The sequence below is a fragment of the Pogona vitticeps genome, chromosome 2 (genome assembly GCF_051106095.1).
Source record: "Pogona vitticeps strain Pit_001003342236 chromosome 2, PviZW2.1, whole genome shotgun sequence".
NCBI classification, from domain to species: Eukaryota; Metazoa; Chordata; class Lepidosauria; order Squamata; family Agamidae; genus Pogona; species Pogona vitticeps.
The window spans coordinates 146,568,500-146,591,826 of record NC_135784.1 but is presented as its reverse complement, the minus strand read 5'-3'; the positions used below and the strand labels follow the sequence as shown (position 1 = coordinate 146,591,826).

General features: G+C 40.2%; 1 long non-coding RNA gene across 1 annotated transcript in view; it reads right to left on the bottom strand.

Annotated features, from left to right (window-relative positions):
- Positions 1–49: 49 nt before the first annotated feature.
- The window catches only part of LOC144586312 (uncharacterized), a 62,504-nt gene continuing 39,226 nt past the window's right edge, over positions 50–23,327 (bottom strand). The window contains exon 2 of the long non-coding RNA XR_013541078.1: positions 50–2,488. This is a non-coding gene — a long non-coding RNA (uncharacterized LOC144586312). The remainder of the gene's footprint in view (positions 2,489–23,327) is intronic.

Sequence of the window (23,327 nt, the reverse complement as noted above, 5' to 3'; positions counted from 1 at the left end):
TTATGGTCTGCCACAAAATGGCAATGAAATGGATTCTTAGGACCTAATCACATGGGCCATTTGAATGGTTTCAATTCCCTACTTCATTTATACCAATATATATTTATGTATAGTCACATGTAGAGATGGGCACAAATTAAAAAATTAATCCCCAAATTCATTCAAAAACTGCTAATTCATCAGTTTGTATTTGTGCGAATCAATGCCCCCAATAAATACGAATCAATGTCTTTTTTTGTGATTTTTGATTCATCAGTTCATTTGGCTATAAAACAGCCCCCAGGCACCTAGATATACCAAAATCACAGGAAAGCTTCTTCTGATATTTCTCTACCATTGCTCCAAGTTTGGTAAAGATTGGGTTTAGGATGTCCATGTTATATAACCACAAAGATCCCCCACTAGGACATTTCTTCTCAGGCACCTAGAGAAACCAGAATCACAGAAAAGCTTCCCATGACTGTGCTCTACAATCCCTCCACGTTTGATGAAGATTGGGTTTCCTCAAGCCAGCTGCTAAAGGGCACTTTCCTGAGGGGAACCCACTTTGTGGGTGTATAACTTGGATGTCTGAAATCCATGATAGTGTTTGCAGAGATTATATCATGATAGTGACAGTGAGAGTTTGAGTGTTTATTTTTGCTCTGATATCATGCCTGTTAAATTAATGATATTTATGTTGATTTGGTTATTTGTGATTTTATATTGTAATTTCTTGGCAGTTGTTCAGTTTTAGGGTGCTTTGTTTCTCAACAGACACTAGGTGGGGTGTTTCTCCGTGTTGACAAGGGAAGAGATGAATGGGGATGAATGCTAGTATAAGTGATGCATCAGTAAACTCTTGGGGGAGAGAATACCAATACATTGCTTAGCACTGGAAAATAATAATAATAAAAGGGAACATGCAGTGTCCATGGCACCGAAAACACAAGTGGTTGTAAAGTAAATTGACAGCAATGTTCACAGATAGAAGTGATTCAGGGATTGGATCATTTTAAAAAGTCCATACTGGCAAGGTTGAGAGGAAAAGTGACCAGTTGGCCAAATGAATTCATTTTACCTGTATGCTGTGTGAACAGAAATTTATAAAATAATTTAAATAATGGCATAATCGATATAATTGCGGTTCTTATGGCCTGTGTGATTACGACCCGAGTTTGATGGTTTATAGGACACTGGTTGATTGCTGCTGCTGAGGAAATGATATTAATTGGAGGATATTCTTTTTCTTTGCTCTGAAGCATAAATGAGTAAATAAAATAACTGATTTTCTAAAGAGATCCTCAGTCTTCTGGTAGAAGACATGTCCAATCAACTATGCAATTATTGCCTGATAAAGTCAATAAGATACACTGATGCACCAAATGCTATTTAGAAACTAGCCTTACTGAAGCAAAGATGTGTCTCACAGCTGTTATTACTCCTGATATGCTGAACAAGCAAGCTCAGTGTCAATTTGTCAGATAAAGGTCCAGGACCCAGTGAGTGTTTTGCAAGAATATGCATCTTCCTTTTCCTGCAAATAATCTAGCCTTTCTCTTCTGCAATTGTTTTTTTAAAATCTCTGCAGAGAATGAACGGTATGACAATAGTGCCATTCACAACTCTATAGATTCTTCCCCTCCTCCTTTCCTTTTTGTGCTTGAAAGCACTTCCTACTGATGGGGACACTTTGAAGTATTCTCTTTGTTCCTGCAGGCTGGTTATTTTTAGTCCAAAAAGCTTTAAAGTTGCACTTTAATACATGCAAAGGGATTAAAAAATGCATAGTTTAAAAGGGCACCATCAAGTTAAAAATAATATATAGAGAAACAATACCTTTATATTTTTGGATCTAAAGTGCTGCATATTACTGGACGTAAAAATATTTGTTCGTTATTTTCCCCTCTTCAGTTCACATGTATTAAATAATGGGTATTTGGAGAGGCAAACCTAAGTACGTTTATATTTATTCCAGTTTGTAATATCTTTTGCAGAACAATATTTTTCTGAATTTTCTCCACCATCACATGTAGACTGTAGTCTTGTTCATGCATTGATCCCATGAAGTGGGCTCTGTGCAATGACCAGAAAATGGAGTTGCATCTCTTTTTCTCAACTCAGTAGGGACACAATTCAATGGCCCATGTGATTAGAATCACTGCCTACACTCCTAGACATCCAGGTCCTCAAATCATCATCTGTGAGTGGAATTCAGCAATTCAACCTGAGGAGTTTGAATATGATCAGAAGTCAGTCAGTGTGGAATGGACTAATCTGAAGTCAACTTCTAAATCATTCAAGCTGTGAAGCCAGGTCCTCCTCTTCTGTTGCTCTCAAAAGGACTGGAGTCAAATTCTTCTCAATGGATTAATGTCATTCTCAGAGGTGCAATTCCTTGCTGGCTTCATTCTCATATGCAAAAGGTAGAAATGGCAAAATTTCCTCAACTGTGAGATGATAATATTTCTTGTGGTCTTGATTAGAATTTTCACATTGCTCCCTTACCCTGAAATAATGACACGAGACAAGTATTATGGGATAAACATGGGGCACACTTTATTGAATAATCAATATTGCCCACCATAAAAAGGGGGGGAGGTCCTGCCATCGTGTGGAATCAGGATTTGCACAGAGGTCTCAACAGACCCCTTACCAAACAAAAGGGCTAGTCCCAAGCCCCAAATTCTCGCAGTCATTAAGACAGCAAGAACCCAGCCAACCTAAATTTGACTATCTCCGGACCTTGAGCCACCTTCTCCTAGTTGACTGTTGGTCTGGGTGTGGCCCCAGCGCATCTTCCCCCCCCCAAGTACTGCAATCACATGATCCACAGTGCTGGGAGGTCAGATGAGCTATACATTACCTGTAATTGCGAGGGGACTCACCCAAACCTGTTCTGTCCACGCTACCCACCACAGCATAGGGACTATGTCCCAAGATAAGAGTAAAATAAATAGTCCATTTGTTGCATGAAATGAATACTCTATCTCTTTTGTGTTAAGGCAATGACAGGAATTCTGTTGCAGTTACACAAATGGTGCAACTTTTAGATGTGAATTGTTAGGAAATGTGTCAACAGCATTGAGGCTTTAGATGCAATCTGTCTCCTGTTTATCTTGATGCCCTTTCATCCACTCCCAGGAAGATCAGGACCACACACCCCAGAAAGACCACTGTTAACGACTATTAACAACCTATGACAATAGGTGGAGAAGGACTGCAGAGGTGAGATTTTCATTCACAACCTGTCCTTTGTCCATCTAATGAAACTATCCAGACCAGGGGAAAATGAATCCAAACTGGAGGATATATCAGGGGTCTCCTACTAACTCTACTAAGACTGAAGAAGCTATTTGGATTAGTAGTGAAATGTTTCAACCTAATAAGAAAGATGTCCAGTGGCCATGACTCAACTTCCAGTGAAATGGACTATTCCTGGTATATAAGCACATAATCTTCCAAGTTTGAATCTCCATCTGTAATTGTCTGGCAGATAAAGCCAACAGCATGTCTTGGAATGGGATTTCCAACCCTGATCCACGAAAGATTTATATCAAAAGACAGTTGGAAACATTGGTTCCCCAAAGCCCCAAATAATAATAAGGCTTCTGCATTCACAAAGAGCTAATGGAATCGCTCCTTGCACAACCTATTAAAATATGAAAGTGCTCATGGAATAGAATTCTATCTCACACATTCATCTCATTATTCTTTTCTAATTGTGCTTAGGATTTTAGGCTAAATCTAAAACAGTGGTTCTTAACCTTTGTTACTCGGATGCTTTTGAACTGCAACTCCCAGAAACGCCAGCCAGCACAGTTGGTGGTGAAGGCTTCTGGGAGTTGCAGTCCAAAACTCCTGAGTAACCCAAGGTTAAGAACCAGTGATCTAAAACACTGACTTGTAAGTATGATTCACTGGCCTGATGCAACTGGTAGGCCCCCACTAGAGGATACTCATTGAATCAATGGGGCTTACACAAGTATTGATTCTCCTTTCAGCAATTAATTCAATGGATGTGTCGCAGGTGGGACTACCAGCTGGATTTAGGCCAGTGGTTCCAGTGGAACTGATCTGTAAGTGAGCACATCCAAAATCACACCCAGCTGTTTGCTATTGCTGTTCCTATGGATGAATAACTCCAGAAAGACAAAGGCTGGAAAAAGAATTTGAGTTTCCCTGTTTAGGTGCTATTTTAGGAGGAAGCAAAACAGCATCTTGTTGGTATGGTAACAAAACGTTTTAAAAGTCAATCTATTTAAAGTTCGGAAGAATATTGACTAATTTCTCCTTTTTTTTCAGCACAAAAAAAAATCAGTAATGTTGACAAAGTTTCTCTCTACTGTGCAACAGACACAACTGTTTATATGCTGTCATGGAAACCAACAGAAAAAAAATATTTCAATACATTGTCATGACATATTTTAGGCTTTTCCCCTTTTCAAAGAGGCAATTGCAGAATGTCAACATTTGGCCCCAATCCCTACCCAAAGTAAAAAACAGACAAACACAAAAAACACAAAAATACAAAACTACAAGCTACGGTGGTACAGAATTCCCTCTCCAATAATGAGGTCTGAAGGTCATGTGCTTTAAATAATGGGGTAGCTTATTGTATTGTGACTGAAAGGTATAATATTCCATTTATTTCCATTGTTTTTCAAAGTAGCAAACACTTGTGAAAAGTAGAGATGTGTGAATGTGTCTGGCTTAGTCTCATCAAGTTCCTGGTTTTTCTAGGGCCAAGCTCCTTTCAGTCAGACCCACAGCTAGAAAATGTGAGGTGGTCTGAATGTGCGGATGGTAATCAGCACAGTTAAATGTAATATGGATAACGGTGTGATGTTTATATATCTTTATTTATTTAAATATTTTTACTCCACCTTACTTTTTAGAAAGGACTCAAGGCATCTTACGTGGTCTAAACGTAATATTTAAAGCTAAAAACAATAAGTATGCAAATACTGAAAGGGATCAAACAAATACCACTCTAAGAAATGATATCCAAAAGCAATACTAAATACACAGTCAAAGAACCATTGTACTGCAGATCAGTTCTGCTGCCACACATATTTTAACTATGGAATGGAAAGTTTGGCATGTGTCTTTCATTAAAAGGAACAGTGCCAAGGGACCACAGCCCCCTTTAGACTAGCATGTCTAATTTGAGTGTGGACATTGTTCTTGTTTGTGGCATTATACTGCATGCATGTTCAGAAGGACACATATTCAGGCATGCATCCTTAACATTCTGCTGCAACCAATAATGTCTATACATATGCTAATTAGAGCTGATTTAAGGTGAAATAATGAAAGGTGCCACTGTCTTTGGCAACTGATGAACTATAATGCTGGACTGAGTGGGCAATGAAGAATAACTTCTTCCTCTCCGCGAAGTCAACAGAGGGAAAAAGTGAGGACTTTCTTCATAGCATCCCAAGTGCGGGGAATAATTTCATAAGTGCCTGGAATCGATATTAAAAACTGGCCACTCATAATATGCTCTCCATTGCTATTCTCAGGAAAAAAATACAAAAGGGTACAGTACTTTGTACTGGAGAGGAAAGTCACTTTTATATTGAATAAATTCTAGAGCGATCTGATGTGCTGTGGCGAATGGTGATGAATCCCTCCCTCTTCTCCTTGTCCATGTGAAGAAAACAGTATGTTTTAGAGAGCAGTGACATTTTCTTCCTTCTCTCCCCACCCTCCCTCCCATGTCAAAGTAATTGAGAGAAGGAAAACAATGGAGCCCCGCCAACAACAGTGAGGCATCTTATGATGGGTAGGTGGGAAATGTCCACCATTTCCTAGCCCCAGAACAACACCTGGGATGCCTGTGGGGCAATTAATAGGCTCATGTAGGTGTGGGGTAGAGATCTCCAGAGCCTCACACCAGCAGTAACCAGATTATCTTGGAACATTAATTTGGGATTCATCTGGGGAGAGGAATAAGGTAGATTCTGATTTTGTTTTTAAATAACTCAGTTTTTAGAACCCAGTTCCAATCCAGTCAAATTAAATTTGCCAGTGACTGCTGAAAAAAAAAAGGAAAAGAAGCCAAATGTACAATTATTTTGTTTTTTTTTTTAAAATTAAATTGTCATATGTCTATGTCTTATTACTGCAATTGATCAAAAGATGTTTTGGAAAACCATGAACAAACAAACAAACAAACAAACAAACAAACAAACAAACAAACATACATACATACATACATACATACATACATACATACATACATACATACATACATACATACATACATACATACATACATACATATTGTGGGATTCTTAAGAGAAAAAAGAGAAGCAGAATCCACAGATATTAATAAGTCAGAAGGTGTAAATTCAAATGGTAAAAGAAAGAGGGAGGGAGGGGTAAGGGATATGTGTGACAGGGGGAAGAAAGGCGCAAGCAAAATTAAACCATCGGCTCCTATTTGTCCGATTTGTTCTCACTACCCTCTTGTCTGCTGTCTGTCTTTCGCCTGCGAGAAACCGTTGCTGTGTGTGAGGAAAGGGCCAGATCAAACCTGGGCTCACAAACATGTCAGTGTTTTTCCTTGGCTCGTGGCATAAATCTAAAACATTTCTGTTAGCATAGGTCTTAGGTTTGTTTATTTTTTTGCCAGCTGCAACATGCTACCCTCTTAGGGGATCACCTAAAACCATCCAGGGTTTAGGTTGGAGTGGCATGTCAAATTCAAGCTGTGGCCTCAGCCCCTCGCCATGAATTACAACCTTGTCAGAAACCAGGATTTTTCTAAAAAATCAAGGCAGGTTTTCTATCAAATCAAATACCTGCACACTAAATTATATTCCTGGTGCCAGCCTGACACAAACACATTCTCTCTTCAACTCCACCTCCTCATATTTTCCTCCCCTCCCATTTTACAATGCAAGGAATTTTTGTTCCTGAAAAACTAACTTCATGCTGATATGGGGGGAAAAAAGGCATTTGACATTTTTTGTTTCTAGATGTCTGCCTTTATACATTTGGCAACGTAACTGCCATAATCAAAACACACTCTTGTAAAATACTGGCTATTAATTGGATGAGGAGGATAACAATGAAAGAAAAATAGCATGTGTTTGTGCGCGCACACATGTGTGTTTGTGTTCATTGAAACAATTAGACTATATGAGACAAGTGGCATAGGTCACAAAGCTGTAACTGAGGAAATGTAGTTCAATTCTTTAATGTGCCACAGTTGGCAGATCACATCCTATCTGTCCCTATTTCATCTGACAATTCCTTACCTCAGTTCCTTGAGGTAAGGCAGTTCTTTACCTCGAAAAGTATGTTGCAACTAGATAGAATAAATATTAAAACATTAGGTTTCTTTCAAACACCTAGCTAGGTTTGATGGGGACAAAAATAAGTTTAAAAGAAACAAGAAGAGTATAATATTCAAAAACCAAGCATCCACGGTTTAACAGGTCACTCTAAACAACAACAGCAGTAGGCTTAAAATGCAATATGGTTAGCTTGAATTGTCAAGGATCAATTGTCCATAATCAAACAAGTTTTCTTTTGTTTCAAAAGGTGGATTAAACTTCAAACGTGTGTGGAAGGTCTCTGTACCTAAGTTCTCCTCTGTACCTAAATGTTGGGCATACAGATTAGGACTGTGTGTTCCCAACCCTCTCTGTCTCAAGTCTATCACATTATTTATCTGTTTATAGGTCTTCATATAAAAAAACTCATAATGACTTGAAGGGATATAACCCCAAAGGGCTACAAAGCACCTTAATTGTGTGGCCTATCTGCTCAAAGCCCATATGACAATTATTCTTCCACAATGACATACCACTCCACCCTAATGGTGTAATAATATTTCAGTAAATTTTAATAAAGCTGCTGGGTAGCTCAGTGAGTTGGATACTTAGCTGGAGACCCAGAGGTTAAGAGTTTGATGACCCTCTGCAGGAAAGTACCATGAACAATGAGAGTCTCATGTACTGCGCTGTGACAGGTAAGTATACTGGCCAATTCTGGGGGATGACTCCGAAGAGCCAGGCCACCTGTGGTGGTACTATTTGTATTTGTCTTGCCCAAGAAACAAATATGAGTATCCCCTATCTAGATATGAAAAAATGAATGAGAGAAAAAGTGTGTGTGCATGTGCATGTGCATGCTCATGCATGTAGGCAAAGTGAAAATATCTCATGTGATTTCAACTTTGTTTTGGAAAATAATATTAAGGAGATGGCAAAGAAGTAATGAAAAAAGTCTTCTGGAGAGGTGCAGAAAAGGTCCACTGCCTGTCAATTTTATATGAAAAACAATGTCTCACTCAATGTACCTGGTGTTTAATAATAATAATAATAATAATAATAATAATAATAATAATAATAATAATAATAATAATAATAATAATAATAATAATATTGATGATGATGATGATGATGATGATGATGATGATGATGATGATGATGATGTACCACACACAGTCAATCAAAATTATAAAAACATTTACTGGTATTATGTAACAAATACAAGTTTTAACCAAAAACCTAAGTATCTGTCAAATATCAGTGTAGTACTGTATATATATTGTTCCTAATACTGCTGGTTTTTGTAGTTCTGATGGTGTTTATTGGGTATTGTTCCCAAATTCTGTGGTACTGTTCCCAAAGCCCAAATGATGATGACGATGATTATGATGATAGCTTACCATCAGCACATCATTTTAGTCTTAATGGTGTCCTATCTGTGGCTATTCTTTTTCTCTCTAGATATACTGCAAGGGAATTAATACTTTAAGGAGGAAATATATCATAAAAGACTGTAGAGTGTGCTGTAGGACATGTGGAGGCGGGATGACAACTCCATGGTGAAGCTTATTCAAGGATGATTCATCAGGGAGCTTAAGCCTTAGACAAATGTACAACATATGGGAATATGTAATGATAAATTTCCACTTGGTGGCTGTCACATGCAGCCTGATCCCACAGGCTTATTATACCACAAGAGATGTTAAAATATGGATCTGGCATGTCAGCAGACCTGTATTTTCATAATTGGAAACTTTCAAATCCTCTGGGTATATAGGACATTATATAGAATGCCTCTTAAAATCCCAGAGGAGATCTTAAATTCTCCCTTGATAGGGGGTGGGTTATGAGGGAGAAGTTCATATTTACCTAACTTCACACTTTCAAAACAATACAGGAATTGAAACACAAGTATTGTTATTGTCCAACATTCAGCTATTGGGTAAGATTCACAACAACTCAGCAATTACATTTTCCATTTTAAAAACGTGTGCATATGTGTATATTTCTGAGAAAAGGCACATAATATATATATAGGCTTTTACAAAGGTTTATTGATGCTTTGTACTGGGAAACCTACTGCTAAAAGTTGTGCTTGACCAAGTTGCATAGAGAAATGCTCACACGAAAAGAAATGAGCATAATGCACTTCTGGCAAACCTCAGGGAGGAAAATCAAAGCCCAGAACAAAACAAACTTAGCATTGGAATAAAATATTCCAAGTTCGGGTTGAGCCAAATCTAGGATCAGAAAACAGAAAGAAAAGAGACAAACCCGCCTTGGGGCTGAGGGAGGCCTTGGCTCAACTTTTTTTGTGTGTGCTATTGCCATCCTGCTGTGTCTCATCACAGGATCATGTTTTCTGGCATGGCTGAAAATTCTGTGTTTTCAGAGATATCTTTTGATCTACACCTAGTGGCTTGTCTGAATTTCACAGGATATAATGCTTCAGAAACACATTTGATGGTCTGGCGCCTAGGAAACCAGCTGCTCAGTGGCTTGGAGAGGAACTTGATCAATTGGATCAAGTCTGGCAGTGCTCCAGTACTGGAGACATTCAAGAGAAATTGAGACCACCACCTGGCAGATATCCTTTGATTTAAATCCCTGCAGGGGGGGTGGACTTGTTGACCTTATAGGCCTCTTCCAACTTCATGACTCTATGATTATCCCAGGAACCTCAAACGGAGAGCTAGGTTGGGGACGCTTAAAACAGCTTCCATCTCCTGTGCAAAGCAATGTGATAAACCTGGTTCTGTTTCTATTCCGTTTCCACTAATCTCAGCTGGCATCTAGAGGCTTGTTCCCTTTCTCAAAATTTTGTTCATATCACATTGCAATACAGTACTTGTTTTTGGTTTTTACAGTTGAGAATCCATATGCATTTTCCATATGCATTTTGCCTAAAATAAACATGTAGTACATGCTGCTCCCATTCACCATAGAATGTTTGTGCATAATCTTCAGTTGGTTGTTTAAAACTATTTACTTTACCTGTATTCATTTTAAAGTTTTATTTCTCTGAAACATACCACAAGCCTCAAAGGTGTTGGCATTTCTATAGCAAAGCGCTATAGCCGCCTCACAATGAGCCACAGAAATTAATAGAGGATTTTGGTAAAAATCGCAAAATCCCACTGAAATTCTTTTTTGTCACTGTATGTGTTCCTTCTTGCCTTTTCTAACTCTTAAATTCCTATGGTGACAAGGCCTGTAATATGGTATGCATTGTATCTGTAATTGTTTAATTATCCATTTGGTAGTATTTTTAATCTATTAAAAAATATGGCAAAGCAACTCCTCTGCTGCAATTTCTCCATCATTGTATTTGCGAAGGCTTTCACGGCTGGGATCTAATGGCTGTTGTGGGTTTTTTGCGCTCTTTGGCTGTGTCTGAAGGTTGTTCTTCCTAACATTTTGCCAGTCTCTGTGGCCGGCATCTTCAGAGGACAGCACTCTGTGCTCTGGTGCTACTCCTGTCCTCTGAAGATGCCGCCCACAGAGACTGGTGAAACATTAGGAAGAACAACCTTCAGAACACGGCCAGAGAGCCTGAAAAACCCACAACAACCATTCTCCATCATTATTTAATCTTTTTCCTAGAGATCATTTGTAGTAAACACAAAAGGATGGGCTGATTATTAAGAAGTACACATTCAGTGCTTCAGATTCTTAAACAAAACAGCAGCCATCTTAGCTTGGGACAATTCATGCAATTGTACAAATTGCAAAGTTTTGCACAAAAACGGGCAAATTGGCACCAAACAGAATTCTTGCCAACACAAAAACTCTAGAGTTAGAGAATATCTCATCTTCCTTACTAGTGAGGAGCAAAATGTTCCCGTAACTTGTCCACAAGTCTAAAGATAGAACAAGCAAGGATTTACTTGGTACCCAGGGTTTTCTTCCCTTTAAATGTGTCTGTGTACAATGTGCTATCAACTTGGAACTGACTTAAAGTGACCCTAACAGGGCTTTCAAGGAAAGTGCAGTATTTAGGGGGTGATTTTACCAATGCCACCCTACTCCCAGTGAATTTTCACAGTTAAGCAGGGATTTAAATGCAGGTCTCTAGGAGTTTTGTGTATACAGTAGTTTGTCCTTCGCATTTGAAAATACAAAGAACCATCTCCATCAGATTCAACCTTTAGGGAAAAAGATAACTGAGTGGTTAAAATTGAGAATCAGCATACTGATGGACACACAGGTACGGTAACTAACTAGCCCGATACAAGGCTAGGAGATGCAGAAACAGTGGGACAAGTTAGCTGATCCTGGGCTTGTTGGACAGTTGAGAAGTTGCAAACTTTCCTTCTCACTTTCCTCTCCCTTTATGCTATCCTTGGTTCTTTTGATTTTGAATTCTTTATCCCTCTTTTTGATGTTGTTTTTCAGGTACTTCAATTCTGAGTGAGAACTTCCCAAGTGACGTTGTCAATACTTAAATTTTCCAGTGTTGTTTTCAGAGTATCTTTAAGTCATTTATTTTGTCCATGACACAACTGAGCAGCTGCAACAAGCTCCCTATAGAAGATCCAATTTGGGAGATGGTTGTCCAACATCATGATAACATAGCTAGTCCAGTGCAGTTGTTGTTGTCTGAAGATTATCAAAATGTTTGCCATCTGTGTTTTTGCTCCAAGACTTCAGGGTCAGGAACTTTTGCCATTTGATGTTGAGAATTCTTCAAAGATAAAGGTAAAGGTTCCCCTTGACAATTTTTGTCCAGTCGTGTTCGACTCTAGGGGCGGTGCTCATCCCCGTTTCCAAGCCATAGAGCCAGCGTTTGTCCGAAGACAATCTTCCGTGGTCACATGGCCAGTGTGACTTAGACACGGAACGCTGTTACCTTCCCACCGAAGTGGTCCCTATTTATCTACTTGCATTTGCATGCTTTCGAACCGCTAGGTTGGCGGGAGATAGTTAAGATTAAAATGATAGAGTTTTCTTGCGTAGTGTTGATAGATAGTCCATGTCTTTGCTCCATAAAGGAGGACAGAACAAGAGCCTGGTACATGTTCAGCTTAGCAGAAAGACTGATTCCGCACAGATGATTCAAGTCTTCCAAAGCCTTTAGAGATTTGTGAGGTCACTTAATTGTCAATGAGAATGCAGCAGGAGGCAGTGCTGCCAAGATAGAGCAGTACAGCAGTGGAACCAGTTACCTTGGGAGTTGGCGAGCGCTCCAACACTGCAGGCATTCAAGAAAAACTTAGATACTCACCTGGCAGATATGCTTTGATTGCATTCCTGCACTGAGCAGGGGGTTGGACTTGATGGCCTTGTAGACCCCTTCCAACTTCCCTTTTCTATGATTCTATGCTATGTAAACCTATTGATGGCAGTAAGAAGGTGTTCATACATTATAGCTTCAGAGCTATACGGTACTCATAAGGTACATCTTAATAAGGTGGTACATCACCACTGTCTTATCAGGCCCAAATTGTGGCAAGTGGAGGAGAACAGATCAATATCTCTTCATACCCATAAGCATGGTTGCAGTAAGAGTGCAATCATCAGTAAATAAAAGTTCATTTACTGTGCAAAATGAGATTTTAAATACAACCTGCAGACACTGCAGACTAAACAGTTTCCCATCAGTGCAATATTGAAAGCCAGCAACAGCGTTCCCTTCCCTGCAAGCATTCCAAAGCACTGGAGTCTTATGACTGAAAAGCACTGCAGTCTTATGTCTGAAAAGAATTGGAGTAAGAATAAAGTCTTGTTTTACACCATTTTAATGGGAAAGGATTCATAGAGGATGCCATTGTTAAGGACAGAAGCTTGCATACTGTCGTGGACTTCTCAAATGATATGTGTTAATTTTCTTGGGGTATACAAATTTCTTGATTATTTCCCATAGACCTTCTCTGCATACTGGAGCAAAAGTATTAGTCAAATCTATGAATGTCATGTGGAGGTTGACATGCTGCTCTTGACATTTTGATTGTAGCTGTTGAACAGCAAAGATCATGTCAACGATCCTTTGTTCTTTCTGGAGGCCACATTGAATTTCTGGTGCCAAGCCTCTCTCCAACTGTCCTACAAGGCAATTCAGAAGGTTTCTTATCAGAATTTTCCCGGCAGCATTTAGATGTGAGATGTCTCAGTGGCTGCCACAGAGTTGATGGTTGCCTTTACTTTTATAAAGATGTGAAATTCCTGCATCTTTGAAGTCATGAAAGATTTTGCCAAGTGTCCACATTTCATTAAATAGGTGTGTCATTTGTTGAATGAGTTTTACAAACACCTTTTTCACTATATCTCTTCTGGAATTGCATCTGCCCCCAGGGCTTCCCACTAGATAAATGGCTTAATGGTGTCTTCTGTTTCTTCCAGAGATTAGAGAGATCCATAGAATATATATAGTGATATGTGTGAATTTCTCAGGACACACAAATTTCTTTGTGACTTTCCATAGACCTTCTCTGGATACTGTATCAAAAGCTTTAGCCAAATCTATGAATGTCATTTAGAGATTGACATGCTGCTCTTGATTCTTTTCTTGTAGCTGTTGCATGGCAAAGATCATGTCAACAGTCCTTTGTTCCTTCTGGAAAGGACACTGAATTTCTGGTGCAAAGCCTTTTTCCAAATGTTCATTGAGTGGGATTCAGAAGGATTCTTGCCTGAATTATCCCAGCATATTTAGAAGAGAAATCTCTCTGTGTCTGTCACAGAGTTGACAGTTGTCTTTCTGTTTATAAAGATGGACAATTATTGTATCTTTGAAGTCCTGAAGGTTTTTGCCTTGTGTCCGCATTACTTGAAATCGGTGTGTCAGTTGTTGGAGGAAATTATTGCCACTTCTTCATTTAATAAATCTCTGCCGGAATTGTGTCTGCCTCTGTGGCTTTTAAATGGGTCAGGCCTTAAGTCCAAGAACTTTTATGACTGGGTCAGATGTAGTATCATAGAGAGTTTTCCATTGATCACCAGTGGTTTTGTTTCCTGCTGTAATTTAGTTCTGCTGGATTCCTTGTGACTGAGCTAGAGACGTTTAGCTTCTTTGATGCTTCTTCTTTTTTGGGTGTTGGGTTTCTAAGTCAAAATAATATATTTGTGATTGGCAAATTGCATTTGCTGCAAATCCTCAAGAGAAGCAGACCATTACTATCACAGTTTCCAATGGCATGCTTTCTAATGACTCCATTCCACAGTTGATGGTCTTAACCAACTCTGACATAAAAATAAAAGCTGGTAATAAGCCAAGGTTACTAAGTGAAACTAAGAGTAACAAAAAAAAATCTTCAGGTATGTGCATGGCAAAAGACAGAGAAAAGAAATCATGGCTCAGTTAGGTACTCAACAGGAATTGGAAAACATGGATTTGACAAGAACAAATCATGCCAGACTGATCATATCCCATTCTTTTTTAAAATTGGGTAACTTCCCTCTTAGATGATGGGAATGTTGTAGGCATAATACTGTATATCTTGAATTCACCAAAGCTGTTGATAAAGTGCCCCATGATATTCTGATTAGCAGCTAAGTAGATGTGAACTGGATAGGACAACTTTCAGGTTTATACACTGTTGGTTATGCAGGACTGCACTCAAAGAGTACATATCAGTGGCTCAGACCGGGAGGAGGTAACAAGCAGGATACAACAAATCTCAGTCCTGGACCTGGAACTCTTCCACATTTTTATTAATGATTTGCATGAAGGATGCAGGGAATGAGTAGAGAAACAAGGATGATAAGGGGAATTGAAGCCAAGCCTTATGAGGGAAGACCAAAATAACTGAGCATGTTTAGCCTTGAAAATAGAAGACTGACAGGAGATATGATAGCAGTTGTCAAATACATGAAAACATGTCCTACAGACAAGGGGCAAGATCTGTTTTCAGTCATCCCAGGCTCAATTTACATAATGTCAGATTTCAATTGAATATGAGGGAAAACTTCCTAATGCTAGAGCAGTATGGCAATGGAACCAATTACCTCAGACGGGGGTGAGTGCTCCAATGTGGAGGCATTCAAGAGAAAATTAGACAACCATTTGTCAGCTCTGCTTTGATTTGGATTCCTGCTTTGAGCAGAGAGTTGGACTTGATAACTCTATAGACCCTTTCCCGCTCTATTATTCCATGATTCTGTGGTTAAAATAGGCAAGACTGATCAGCCTGTCTGATCTTGGGGCACTATCAAGTGTGAGGCAAAGATCATTGTAAAATTGATTCGCTAGAGATAGGCATGTATACAAAAATGAACCAGGAAATTAATCAAAAATCACTGATTTGTTGATTCAGGAGTGTGTGTTCAGGGCTATGGATTGTGTAAAGGAATAACAGATGATGAGTTACCTGAATTGTTCCAGGCACATGGAGAAGGATGTGTGTGGGTTTTCTGTAAGAATGACTGTTCTGGTACTGGTGGTGCTGTGAAGGGGGACATGGGGGCATGGTTTGGTGCTCTGCCTTAGAAAGCCACATATCATGGGTCAGACATGGTGTGTCTACTCTGTTATTCCTTGTAATGTCTTGGAGGACATTGGTGTATTCCAGTTGTGGGGGCTGGCAGAGTGACCCTGAGCTGCCTGTGTGCTGGTCTACAACTACGGCTTCCAGTGTATCTGCACCTGCCACTTCACCACTCACCCAGGGCTTTTCAAACAATGGGTAGTAGTAGGTGATGGTGAGGTGAGGTGATGGAGATGACTTGTGTTGTGAGTTTGCTTAAAGTAAGGAAAACTTGTGCAGCAAGTTTCTTCTCAGTGCCCACCATAATCCAGTAGCAAGTCTAGGCCAACACAACTGAAGATGAGGCAGGGCACAGTGGTTGATCAGGGGTTCCTAAATGCCTCATCTGTGGTCTAACACAAACTCTAACACATATACGCATAACTTTTCATTGGATCTGTAATGAACTCTTCCAGTTGTCATTGATGGCAGTCTTCACATGCTGGGATAGATATTTCCCATAATGTCTCTGAATCAATCAAGATAGACATGACAAAGGACAAAAATGGTAGACACCTAACAGAAGCAGAAGACATCAAGAAGAGGTGGCAAGAATGCACAGAGGAATTATACCAGGACGATCTGGATCTTCCGGACAACCCAGATAGTGTGGATGCTGACCTGGTCAAGTGAGTCTTAGAAAGCATGGCTAACAACAAGGCCAGTGGAGGTGATGGCATTCCAGTCAAACTATTTAAAATCTTAAAAGATTATGACGTTAAGGTGCTACATTCAATATGCCAGCAAGTTTGGAAAACTCAACAGTGGCCAGAGGATTGGAAAAGATCAGTCTACATCCCAATCCCAAAGAAGGGCAGTGCTAAAGAATGCTCCAACTACTGTACAATTGCACTCATTTCACACGCTAGCAAGGTTATGATCAAAATCCTCCAAGATAGGCTTCAGCAGTATGTGGACTGAGAACTCCCAGATGTACAAGCTGGATTTTGAAGGGGCAGAGGAACTCGAGACCAAATTGCTGACATGTGCTGGATTATAGAGAAAGCCAGAGAGTTCCAGAAAACCATTTACTTCTGTTTCATCAACTACGCAAAAGCCTTTGACTGTGTGGACCACTGCAAACGAAGAAATGGGAGTGCCTGATCACCTTATCTATCTCCTGAGAAATCTATATGTGGGACAGGAAACAACAGTTAGAACTGGATATGGAACAACTGATTGGTTCAAAATTGGGAAAGGAATACAACAAGGCTGCATATTGTCTCCCTGCATATTTAACTTATATGCAGAATACATCATGCGAAAGGCTGGACTGGAGGAATCACAATCCGGAATTAAGATTGCCGGAAGAAATATCAACAACTTCCGATATGCAGATGATACCACTCTGATGGCAGTAAGGGAGGAGGAATTTAAGAACCTCTTAATGCGGGTGAACGAGGAAAGTGCCAAAAATGGTCTGAAGCTCAACATCCAAAAAACTAAGATCATGGCCGCTGGTCCCATCACCTTCTGGCAAATAGAAAGGGAAGATATGGAAGCAGTGACAGATTTTAACTTCCTGGGCTCCATGGTCACTGCAGTTGGTGACAGCAGCCACGAAATTAAAAGACACCTGCTTTTTGGGAGGAAAGCGATGCCAAGCCTAGACAGCGTCTTAAAAAGCAGAGACATCACTGCGGCGAACAGCCCACACGTCACTCCTGTCAGTCATTGTAGAGCTCTAATGCAGCAGCCTATAACAGGACAGGAGATGCAGAGTCAAGAGAACTGGGAGAGCCAGAGAGGCAGTTAGAGAGAAGTGTTTGGACAAGATATTGGAATGTTGGTGTGTTATAAAATACAAACGATTTAAAAGGAATAGGAAATAGACTGTTGGAATATATTGAGACCTTCATTAAAGTGAATAATTTCAAACAAGCGTACATGTAATTATATCCACATTTATTGAATGCATAATAATAGGACATCCATGATTTTCCTTCTGTGATTTACTTACTAATCCTTAAATAAACCTTGTTATATTTGGCAGCAATAGTCTGAGATTCATAAGTGGTACAGTGGGGGTAATACCTTCTGGTGGCAGCAAAAAAGGGTGAAAAGAACAAGTTGTGTCCAAAGGTGAACCTGTGTGAGTGGTAAAACATACAGGGGACACTGGGGGGGTGCATGACAATCACCTTGCCAACAAAGGTCCACATAGTCAAACCTATGGTTTTTCCAGTAGCGATGTATGGAAGTGAGAGCTGGACCATAAAGAAGGCAAAATGCTGAAGAATTGATGCTTTTGAATTGTGGTGCTGGAGGAGGATCTTGAGAGTCCCCTGGACTGCAAGGAGAACAAACCTATCAATTCTAAAGGAAATCAACCCTGAGTGCTCACTGGAAGGACAGATCCTGAAGCTGAGGCTCCAATACTTTGGCCATCTCATGGGAAGAGAAGACTCCCTGGATATTTTCTCACAGAGGCACCCCATATATTTCAGAATTCTAGTCGATCACTCAATCCACTACACTGCAGTAGCTATCTTCACTCATTCATTCATTCATTTAAAGTATTTATACTCAGTCTTTTTATTCAAGAGTCTACAAGGCAGCTTACAATATTAAAGCAGAATGCAGACTGCATGTCTTGCAAGTCTTTCCCTCCCCATCAGCTTCCTCTGTTTGATATGATAACAGGGGTATAGCATCCTCAGTTGACTAGCAGAGCACTGGGAGGACCTTTGGCTTGACCGACAATTGCTCAACTCACTAAGGCTCATATCAGTGGATTCTTACTATATTTTTATAGTGTCTTAAAGATGTGGCTGTGAGGTATACACACTTTGCTCTCAGTGTTATTCCATTGTAGCCGGCCTTCATATGAGCCAATGTGCTTCCCCTCAACCCCACCTCATCCCAATTCCTGGATGTTGGTAGAAGTAAACAATAGGGCACCTATATACAATGCTTACTTGACTCAAAATATAAAATCCTCATAATAACTAAATGAGATTTGTGGAAAACACTGAGCAATCTTAGGAAAAACATACGAAAAAGTAAATAAAAAAACAGAGTGGAAATGTAAAAAGCAGGTTTTTCATTCAGGAACATTATTCCACATGGCAAGTATGCCCTGTATGTTGGCCCTTGGGTGATGGGTCCTATTTCACATCCTAGAGAGAGTCTCTTCAACTGAAACCAGAATTCAAAGACACACGCACATGGAAAATGTTCCATGCCGAGGGAAGGAGACAGATTGGCTTGCCAAAAACCTGAACAGAAGGGAGCAATTTGCATAATCAGGTACATAAATTTACATAACGTGCACATCAAAAAATAAAAACAGCCCAACTCAACTGAATAAGTTGAGTTGGCTATCTTTATTTAATAAAGAGATATAATGCATTTAAATGTAGTGTGTACAATAGTCTCTATTTTCAAACCAGGTTTAAATCACAAATAGTAGTGTCTGAAAGGGTCCAACAATTACATATCTAACCCCCAGCGGTGCTTATAAAGTAGGACATAAATGAGCATTTTTATGTTTGCATGCTTTTAAAGTGACAGGCCAAATTTCAAGCCAAAAGTTATTTTATCATTTGATCTTTTCCAGTTCTGGAACTGGTCCAGAGGTGCGAACTTAAATAGACTTTGAAGAAAGCCTCCTTTTTATGGATTGTTTATCACTGGGGTAAGAAAGTACAACTCAGTTGCGAGGGAAAGGATCACTCAATTAAAAAGACAAAAGCAAAAACTCTTCAATTACTGTTCCTTGAACTTTTACTAGAGAATTCCTTTGCCTTGTCATCCATATACAAGGGTCCATCTATGCAGCCCTTCAGACATTCTCCACCAGCTATGTACAGTTGGAGCTGAAATGGGACAGCTATCTTGCCACATGGCACAGGTGAAAGCCCTGGACTATTCTTTCCATCACATCCATCAAGGACATTTCTAAGTATCAACAGAACTAAAAAGTAAGGATTTGCACTGGAAAAGAAGTAATGTTTTTCTTTCTTTTAGCTTTTCAATTAAAAAAAAATCATTTCTGCCCTTATTTTTAAATTCACACAGTATATGTGCATATTTACAGGTACTATATAGGTATGGGTGGGCAGGGAGAGAGAGGGGAAAGGAAGGACGAGTAAATTGTTCTGGGTTGATTATATTCATCCATTTTATCATGGAAATGAATTTTGCAAGATACATATTTGTGCATGGGTACAGAATATTCACAGTAATATTCTTTGTAGTAGACCATTGGTGCCAGGTACGTGGGACTCGTCAGCCTTGGAAGGCAGCCCATCTAGGAAAAGGAAAACTCTGATATCAAACCTCCACTGCCTTGTGGCTATATCCACTGATGGAAAAGGCTTCAGGAGTTAACCTCGAGGCAAAATCCAGAGCCAGAGTCCTGGAGGCAGTTCGTGTTGTTCTGGCAATTCCTGAGATATTGTGGGAACCAGTTGTATTGGCTCTTGCCTTTCCATTGGACTATTGGTGCCGACATGGAGAGGGGGAATTTGCTGCTTGGATAACAGCCTATCCTCCATATTATTTTACCCAGGCTTCATGCTCTGGAGAGGACACTTACCATAGTCTCTCAAGACTGAAGGATGCCTAATCTAAAAAAGACCTTTGGTCTAGAATGGACGTGGTAGAAATCTAATAAATAAATAAATAAATTTGTAAGACAAGACAGAGAGAGACAGAGAGGGAGGGAGCAAGAGGGAACCCAACTAACTTTTGGTCTAGCTTCTCTTGACTCTTCATGAGTCCCAAAGAATGACATAGGCCTGAGTCCTAACTCATGAGCAGGGTTCAACTGGTTTGGCTCTTCAGAGAGCGGCAGCTAATCTTCAGCTTCACTCAAGCCCTTGCCTTCCTTTCTTGACCTATAGAGCAGACAGACCTCAGAAGGGTGACTGAATGGGACACTGGACCTTTTCTCTAACTTGGCTCTTGGAACTCTAGCACATTCCTCTTCTGGAGGAATGTGGGCCCCACAACTAGGAGCAGTAGTAGAAGATTTAGGAAGAAGTTTTATCTACTGCTATGAATAACAGGAAGATCTTCTACTACTAAATATAATTTAAATTAATAGCTTATGTAGCAGGAATCCTTTACACCAGAGGTCCCCAATCCCTGGTCTGTGGCCTGGTACCGGTCCATGGCCTGAGCCGGACTGGGCTGCCGAGACAGACTTCCCGCCCCCCCCTGCATGCACTCAGCCCCACACAGCCCATTTGTGGCTACGTGCATGCTCTTGTATGCCCCTGCGAGTGCCGCACCACTGTTTGTGCATGTGCATGAATGCCCCTGCGCTTGTGTGCATGTGCAAACAGCGGTGTGATGTTCACATGGGCACACGCCTGCCTGTGCAAGAGAGTGCACGTGCTTGTTCACGCATGTGCATGAGCTCGAGAGGTGCCCCACCTTCTCCAGCAGGTCTGCGGACTGAAAAAAGTTGGGGACTGCTGCTTTACTCAATGCTTGCTAATTGTTTTCTTATACCACATTAAAGAAAGGTACAACAATATTGACTTGAACCTAAATTCATTTTATTTCAAATTATTTCTGCTCTGGAATAGAAACCATGAGACAAAACATCTGGATCTCAATTGTGTCCCAGAGGCAAGGAGTTATAGTTCTGTGGAATACATATTATGTATAAGGCATGCCTGCCATTTTTATATTAGCACCGCTTGAGCAGGAGCTGGCTGTTAGCATGCCATTTTCTTGACACATCATTAATAAACAGGTAATTTCATACCTGATTTCCACCAAGCATAATGCTGAAAACCACCTGGGTTTTGGTTTTCATCAACGTAAAAAAGGCACAGACTGAAGCACGGTGGTTACTATTGAGCCAGGACTGCCTTAATTGAATAATGGATCAATCATGCTGAGACGAGAGCACATGGAAAGTGAAAATAAAAAGACCCACAAGCCATCTCAGTGAACTCCCTTTTTGTAAAGGGAAAGACAGCAGTCTAACATCTGTAAATGGAACACTGAGGCAATGATTGGAAAATCTAGGGCAGCTCATCACATTCCACTCTTCTAGAATATTTTGTACAATGGTGGTTCTCAACCATAAGTAACCTTGGCTTTCTTGAACTGCAGTTCACAGAAGCCTTCACCACTGGCTGTGGTGGCCAGGGTTTCTGGGATTTATAGTCCAAGAACATCTGGGCTACCCAAGACAGGGAACATCTGCTCTAAGATCCTCAGAAGGGCTATGGAGGCCCAGAGAGGATATTCTGTCAATACCATATGAAGGGAGAGGGGAACACGCTTTCAAAGATGGCAACCATGGGCATATATCCCTGGCCTTAAGTTCCATTCAAGTCAGAAGCCATGTGCCTTTGTACATTAGTTGATGTGGAATATGAGAGCACATCCCTTCCTGCTTGTAGGTTTCATACAGGCAAGTAGGTGACTGTTGTGTGAATCAGAGCTTCGTGTTGATACATTAAATGTAGTTATTGTTTTTGTTGCTCGCTATTTTGGTGATTAGTGAGGGGGACAATGGAATTTCCTTTTTAATTGCAGTGTAATTGGTGACTGAAGCATTCATGTGTCATGTAAGCAAGGCAATTATTGGAGGCTATCCTTATTACAGTTAGCCATTCTAAAATGGCCTTAAGAAAACAGTATTAATAATAATCATGTGCTGCCAAGTCAATATAGGTTTCTCAGGAGATAGATAAGGTATCTATCTCCTGAGAAACATATATGTGGGACAGGAAGCAACAGTTAGAACTGGATATGGAACAACTGATTGGTTCAAATTTGAGAAAGGAATACAACAAAGCAGTATATTGCCCCCTGGCTTATTTAACTTATAGGAGAATACAACATGCGGAAGGCTGGAGTGGAGGAATCCCAAGCTGGAATTAAGATTGCCGGAAAAAATATCAACAACCTCCGATATGCAGATGATTCCACTCTGATGGCAGAAAGTGAGGAGGAACTAAAGAACCTTGTAATGAGGGTGAAAGAGGAGAGTGCAAAAAACGGCCTGAAACTCAACATCAAAAAAACTAAGATCATGGCCACTGGTCTCATCACCTCCTGGGAAATAGAAGGGGAAGATATGGAGGCAGTGACAGATTTTATTTTCTTGGGCTCCATGATCACTGCAGATGGAGACAGCAACCATGAAATTAAAAGACACCTGCTTCTTGGGAGGAAAGTGATGACAAACCTTGACAGCATCTTAAAAAGCAGAGACATCACCTTGCCAACAAAAGTCCAAATACTCAAAGCTATGGTTATTCCTGTAGTGATGTATGGAAGTGAGAGGTGGACCATAAAGAAAGCTTACTGGGCTGCAAGGAGAACAAACTTATAAATTCTAAAGGAAATCAACCCTGAGTGCTCACTGGAAGGACAGATCCTTGATGTTGGGAAAGTGTGAAGGCAAGAGGAGAAGGGGATGGCAGAGGATGAGATAGTTGGACAGTGTCATTGAAGCAACCAACATGAATTTGACACAACTCCGGGAGGCAGTAGAAGATAGGAGGGCCTGGCATGCTCTGGTCCATGGGGTCACGAAGAGTTGGACACGACTAAACGACTAAATGAACCAGCCAAGTCAAATCTAATTTATAACCCTTTTCAGGGTTTCCCAGGTAGAGAGTACTCAGAA